This window comes from Trichoplusia ni, assembly GCF_003590095.1.
Source record: "Trichoplusia ni isolate ovarian cell line Hi5 chromosome 1 unlocalized genomic scaffold, tn1 tig00004149_group0, whole genome shotgun sequence".
NCBI classification, from domain to species: Eukaryota; Metazoa; Arthropoda; class Insecta; order Lepidoptera; family Noctuidae; genus Trichoplusia; species Trichoplusia ni.
The window spans coordinates 1-7,368 of record NW_020799575.1 but is presented as its reverse complement, the minus strand read 5'-3'; positions in this window follow the sequence as shown (position 1 = coordinate 7,368).

Here is a 7,368-nt window from a genome sequence, read left to right as displayed (position 1 = left end):
ACGCTTGAAGGCTACTGAAGCTAGAACTTCTCCACCTTCAAATTCCCTAAGAAATTCCACCAAAGCTATCCATCTCGAGGCATGCATTACGCGTGAAATTGGCGTATAATCCCATAGACCCTGGTCTGTGTGTCCCGGTTGTGTAGTAAAAGGTCCCTTCCCTCACAGCCACGTGACCGGCAATCAAGCAAATAGAGACATGCTCGTTTGAACTTAAAAAATAATAAACAAATGTGTATTTGGACACCCCCGATAGTTGAGGGTGGATCGAATTAAAATTATTTAGTTGACGTCCTTGTTCTATTGTGATTAGGGTGAGAACTTTAAATGAGATTCATGGTTTTGTGTTAAAGTGTTTAATCCTTTGAAAGATGAGTTCGCAGGGTCCGCCATTTTAGACTAACTGATAGAGCTTTGCTCTCGATGAAGAGTGACGTCATTCTAGGATTTTCGTTTCGTGGTTTGCAACTACCTGGATGTGTCTGTTGTTATGAAACGAATACTTTCGAAGGAAGACAAAAGGAATTGTTTTGTCATAAGTTGCAATATAATTTTTATTTATTGTAGCGTTACATAACATTTACCGAGTATTAAGACATACTGAACCAAGATTTTCTTACCTTATATTTAATTTACTATTTAAAAAAATATTTAACCTTCTTAATCATCTAAAATTAGTAGTATCTAGGAACTAAACTAAACTAATATTTACATTTTGAAAGCTATATAATATAAAAAGAAAAATATGCATTATTTACAAAGCGTCAAAAAAGATATCCTCATCCCTGCCAAAGTCGGGAAACGTGCCCAGAAGGCTGGCTGCATTGCCACGTTGTATGGCATTAGATGATTAAGAAGGTTAAATATTTTTTAATTAATTGTATACAAATAAAAAAATTACTATTTTTTTATAATAATTCTATTGAAATCCAGTAAGTATATCCCAGGTTTAAATATTATGAGGTTAAATGGCAATGGTGTGTACGACAGTTTTCATGTGTTTACGCCCTTATTTTGAATACCATGGAAACCGCAAAACCCATCAATATGCCACAAACAGAATACCAAATTGAAATTATCTGTTAGTATCTGTTCGAATTACAAAACTGAAACTCCACATTACATTTGCAGCTACCTGTATATTTAAAATAACGGAAAATTTACCAAACAAAAAATAGTAACCGGAAAAGTCGCCCCTAAAAAATTAATACAATCATTTAAAACAATTTTGTACTACAATTGTGGCGTCGTTACGGGCACGTGCCGGATCCGAATCGCGGTTGGAATCGTTCCGGTTTGTGACTCTAACGGTGGGCATTAGAAACAAGTGTTCCATTTGTTGTTACCCCAACGTATTTAGAAACAACAAAAAAACCCAACTTGTAGGTAGAAAAGGGGAGACTGGGAATATTTCCTTGCGAGAAATGTCTATTGCGTATTACAAATAAACTTGAATGTGTTATTTTCACCCTTGTGAAGCTTTGTTATGTTATGTTTATCGTAGATTCGAATGTTTTTAACAAAGTTCTGACTATTCGGATCGAAATTAAAGGTAAAGAAATGAAATGTTTTTTAGGTGTCTTCTTGTATTACAAGTCTATATCTAAAGTCGGTTTTCATAAGATGGTGTATAAATTTGGAAGAAAATTCGATGGAAAGTATATTACTGGTATAGTTTGGTTATCAAACAATAATTAAACGATATTAGTTATCGTAGTTGAGCCTGTTTTGATGTATTGCAGATAATTGAATGAAAATAAACTAAAAGTATGAAACCAGAGTGCATCTCATCAACTGCTATATATCAAGAGTTTTTTTTTATTGATTTTGTATTTCTTATGTTACGCGTATAATACGCTAATAAGGTTATATATTTTAAGGCCGGCCACTGTAACCAAGAATCTTAAACTGCAATAAATAGCACTTAAATTTTCAAAAAAAAGAAACCGGCCAAGTGCGAGTCGGACTCGCGCACCGAGGGTTCCGTACAAACCTGCAAGGTTTACAAAGTTCGTTCATTACGACAATCGAGTCATATAAATATATATGACTCGATTGTAAAACGTTGCTTCATGCCAAATTTCAAGATTCTAGGTCGACTGGAAGTACCCTTTAGGTTTTGATTCCCTTGCGAGTACTTGCGAGTTTCAAAATATGCAGCTTAAATTGCTGTTTCTTTTGATTGCGTTGACATAGAAGTTTGATTTTGTTACAGCTTAAAGGTATTATAGACCTGAGTATTTGGTATGAATTTCAATTTAATACCTCTACGCGTTTATGAGGAAATAGGTAGTAAGTTTAAAATTATTAAAAAAAAATTATTATGTGATGTAACTAAAAATTTAAGGTTTTTGGAATTTTTCCTTTATGTGTGCTATAAAACGTTGCTTCGTGCCAAATTTCAAGATTCTAGGTCGACTGGAAGTACCCTTTAGGTTTTGATTCCCTTGCGAGTACTTGCGAGTTTCAAAATATGCAGCTTAAATTGCTGTTTCTTTTGATTGCGTTGACATAGAAGTTTGATTTTGTTACAGCTTAAAGGTATTATAGACCTGAGTATTTGGTATGAATTTCAATTTAATACCTCTACGCGTTTATGAGGAAATAGGTAGTAAGTTTAAAATTATTAAAAAAAAAAAAAATTATGTGATGTAACTAAAAATTTATGGTTTTTGTAATTTTTCCTTTATCTATGGTATAAGACGTTGCTTCGTACCAAATTTCAAGATTCTGAGTTCACGGGAAGCACCCTGTAGGTTTTGATTCCCTTGCAAGTGTCGAAAATTTGCGGCATAAACGGCTGTATCTTTTGATTGCGTTGCCTTAGAAGTTTGATTTTTTCACAGCTTCAAGGGACAGTAGACCTGAGTAATTGATATAAATTTCAGCTTCATACCTCCACGCGTTCCCGAGAAAAAGGGTCTTGACAGACGGACGGACGGACGGACGGACAGACGGACGGACAGACGGACAACAAAGTGATCCTATAAGGGTTCCGTTTTTTCCTTTTGAGGTACGGAACCCTAATAAAATGACATTTCCTTTCGATAAGTCACGTGACCATCGTAGATCTCTTATCTCCTTGCATGAATGTTTTCTATTGACGTAAAATACTACTTTGATTTATCAAAAGTGCGGGATAGCTATCGCTTAAATATGGTGTTAAATATAGATAATCTTTACGCTGAAACATTAAGGAAAAAATATTTGAGTTTGAGTTTGAAGTGGTATATATTGGCTGATTAGGTACATAAGATGGAATCCAGAATTTCACCGGCTTCGCTTTTTTTTTAAGGTCGCTTGGCTAAGGGCAGGTACGATGACGTAACGTTTTTAGGTTGTAAAACAATGTGTTGCAATGTTCCAGGTGGAGGCAAAACAAGCTAGATATAATTGGGATTAGCGCTTGCTTTATACGGAGTTAATTATGATTTTAATTGGAATACGCGAATAACATATTTTCCCCAGTCCGCACGAGCGTGCGCCCGTGGTGTACCGTCAGCGAAACCAGCGGGTAATATTATTGTTATTAATTTATTTTTGTTTAATGTTGTTTTTTGAGAATTTTATAAGTGCGACAACTTGTGACAAAGACTGTGATACAACAGTTCCACATGAGAATCGAAATTTTAAAAAGCTACTATTTCATGACAGTCAGTCTGTTTTATGTCACTAGGCTGTATAGTGGCTGGACACTTGACATTTTTACAGGTGGTGTGTTTCTGTTGCCGCTATAACACAAATAAGTAATTAAACTGTATTAGGTATTGTAAATACCCTTATTATAGTCATTCAAGAGTTCCTTATAAAGTCCGAAAATGGTTTTTTAGTCATAATCCTTTTTTTACATAAACAAAACGCATTGTGCTTGTTAACATTGGATTAACAAACTTTGAAACCTCTCCGTCGGTCTCGTCTAAGACCACCTGAACAACCTTGACACAGAATTTTCTGGATAATGAAAGTCTTATATACTAGCTGTTGCTTGCAGGTTTTCCACCTGTGTGTCGGCTAGGAACATTACCTACTACTTACCTTCTACGAAGTCGGGTAAAAGTGGCCCATATGTTGGTCCAAGGTGGAAGCTACTCCCATTCTAACAACAATTCAAGTCTAAACTGTCGAGGTAACAAACACACTCAAATACTACGACATTCAGTTCATCATCATCAGCCCGTATTCGTCGGCTGGTGTTCAAAGCCTCCTAAATGGCACTTATTTAGTAGAATATTTTATTTTAGAATATTTTAAATTTAAAAATACCTACATTAAATAGAATACTGGCGTTACAGCCTGTCGCTACTGGCTTTGCGTTAGTCGGAAGGGCTCGGGCGCTTCCGCTGCGGGGGCGGCGCACGCCACATCCGCCGGAGCTGCGCCCGTCCCACTGTCTTGTTCATCTCAAACACAGCCTATTACAACTTTTACACTTATGTATGTAATTATATTTCATTATATTGTTTACCTACACTTTTATTATTAATATAAAATTCAACTTTTAACAAAAATAAAATTGTAGGAGGAATATATTCTGGGGAAATTTAGACGGCAAACTAAAATTCAGTCATTTTCGTATGGAAAAAGTCCTATGCTCGGCAGACTAAGGGCATTAATTTGCTGCTAGTTTTATTTTGCTATGTTGATAAACCACCTCGATTTAATAAAGAATCTCTGTAGTAAAAAGTGATATTTACGCCAGTTAAGGCCTGCGAAGCAGTGTTCAACTGTAACTACTAATAAAAATATATTGCTGTTTGTTGTGTCGCAAAATCGTATCGAAATTGCGAATTTTGTAAAATAATATTTGGTTGTGTACATTTACCCGGTATCTTTAAAAAGTGTTTTCGTTTACGACGAATTATGACAATATCCCATATTTAAGACGATCGACTAAAACGTTTAGTTATAAGGGCTGACTAGCCCTTATAACTCTTCTTCTTCTGATTTTTTTAAAGGTACTCATGCTGTGCCAATTTTCATCTCAAAAAGTTTAGGAATTATTTAAGAAGGCTCAAAATAGGTGGCAATACAATTTTTTTATGCATACCTTAACTACATTAAATGATACGCTTTCTATATCACTATTTAACATAACATATCAAATCAAATAAACTTGGATAAGTCGTGGAAAGAAAAAGATTTCTATGGCTACAAAGCCGAGACGCAAGTCCTTAAACACTAGATTCACCATCAAAATACAACCAACATCTAGCAACGAAACTACTACAAAAATATAAAAGCAAAACTAAAACTGTGGAACAAAAAACGAAAGTAAACGAGCCTACAACGCTTCTTATTAATTACATTACCTACCAACTAGGCAACATTGGCTAACGAGCAGTTTCATTGCCACAAAATGCAATTAAAAACAAAACAACTAACAGAGAGTCCGTACACAATTTTGAACAAAACAGTAATAAAGATCGCGATTCATTACCGCTCTAATTCGCTATAGAATAGTTAATGTTTGGCTAAGTATGGCACGGCGCAGTCCGGCGTGCTTCCGTGCCTATCTGTGGTACCCTAAAAAGGGTACGTGGCGCGCGCGTGGGACACGACACGAGCGGCCGGCGGTTACAATTTAAAATTAATAGATTAAAGAAATTGAAATAAAACTATTTTTACGGCTTTTATCGCGGTTTAATTTTAGATTTTATTCCCGACGTTTCGACACCTTTGCAAGTATCATTGTATTTTCGGTTCCTACTTGCAAAACAAATTATTCTAAAAACAGATTCTTAGTGAGAGCTTGCAACATACATAATAATCGTTACCATGATATTGATATCTTCAATTGTAAACTACATGGCTTTATTTCGAGCATCAAGAAAGTTTGTAATGTATAATAACAGTACCTTCTTTTTTTTTGTCTTAAAAAAGTAACATTTTTTTTTTAAATTTCAGCTAATTAGAATAATATATATATGTAGTACTTCTCGGCATTTTGTGCATAGCAGTATTGCCTTAATTTTTTATTGTAGATTTTTGTTCTAAATAGTCTTCGTATTGTTCTGTGTGTAAATTACTGTAGGAAACTGTTTTGGCTAATGAATAATTTATTGTCTGCTATATCTTATGTAATTATTTAAGCCGTATGTTTCTTTTCTGATAAATAAATAAATAAATAAAATCATGGTCACTGGCAGACTGTCTGCCCGTGACCATGATACCATTTCAATGTCTAATATTCGCAAAAACCTAAGAAAGTACTAGATTAAAGAAATCTAAACACATTTTAATTATTATTTTTATAGCTGTAAATTGAATTGTCATCGGGTTTGAAGCTACCCTAAAAATTTCAGTCTGGGAGTTACAAAAATCAAAATCAGTCTCGAGATTGAGTTACAAAAATCAAACCGGAACGACAAATTAACGAATAAAAACTAAAAATACAAACAAGAAAGTGAGTGTATAAAAACTTGGCGAAAACAATCTACGGAACACGTATGACAGAGCAAATAGTTGTGGTATGCACTTCATCACGATGATGGCTGTTGTGCGTACCTTGATACGGATTCGATCTTCGAATATAACAAGCTTTTGTGAGAACCATGAAGGTTGTAGTTACTAAGTGTCGTTGCGGTCTGGGTTTTTGTACCTGAACTCATAAAGGAGGTTATTCATGAGACCGTATACCTTTATGCCTTTTTCTATTTTTGTTCTCACCAATCTTCATTTATGAATCGATTTTGATGATTCTTTCTTCGTTTCACGTGTGATTCGAATATTTGTGAATCTTCTGCGTCGCATGAATGAGTGCGGTGTAGAAGTTGACGGTTTTTCAATTAGTAATTTGGTTTTTGGCTTCAATAGATTGGTTTTGGAAGATAACACTCATTGCTTGAGTGTTACGAATTATATCAAGACTCTTATACGTAGAGTGAAGAATGAATAGATGACCTGAGGGTCTACCATTATTACACTACACTTATTAAAGTAATTTTGTGGAAGCTTGACAGTGCAATACATTGGGATAGGGTTTCACCTCTCCTTCACAATAATATTAGGTAGACTCTCTGCAAGAAATAGCGGCCTTATTCCAAAAGGTTAAGGATGTTTGCTAAACGTTTATTTAGTGTCTTATAATTTTCTCCCATTTCTGAGTTGTGTCAAAAAGTGATATCTCTTAGCATATTCACTGAAATTTAATGATACGAAAGGCAACATATTTTAATTTTTTTATACTACTTTGATACGCTTTTCCACTCCATACAACAGAGACTCGCTGCCGCTCATCGCTTGCCCGCTAACCCACGAATCCCCGAAGGAGCCGCGGCGGCGATAAAAGCCTCATGCATTATACAGGCTGGTCCGAAATCGAAAAATTAAAACTCCCGCCATCTGCCGGCTGTGCGCGTAATTACTGGG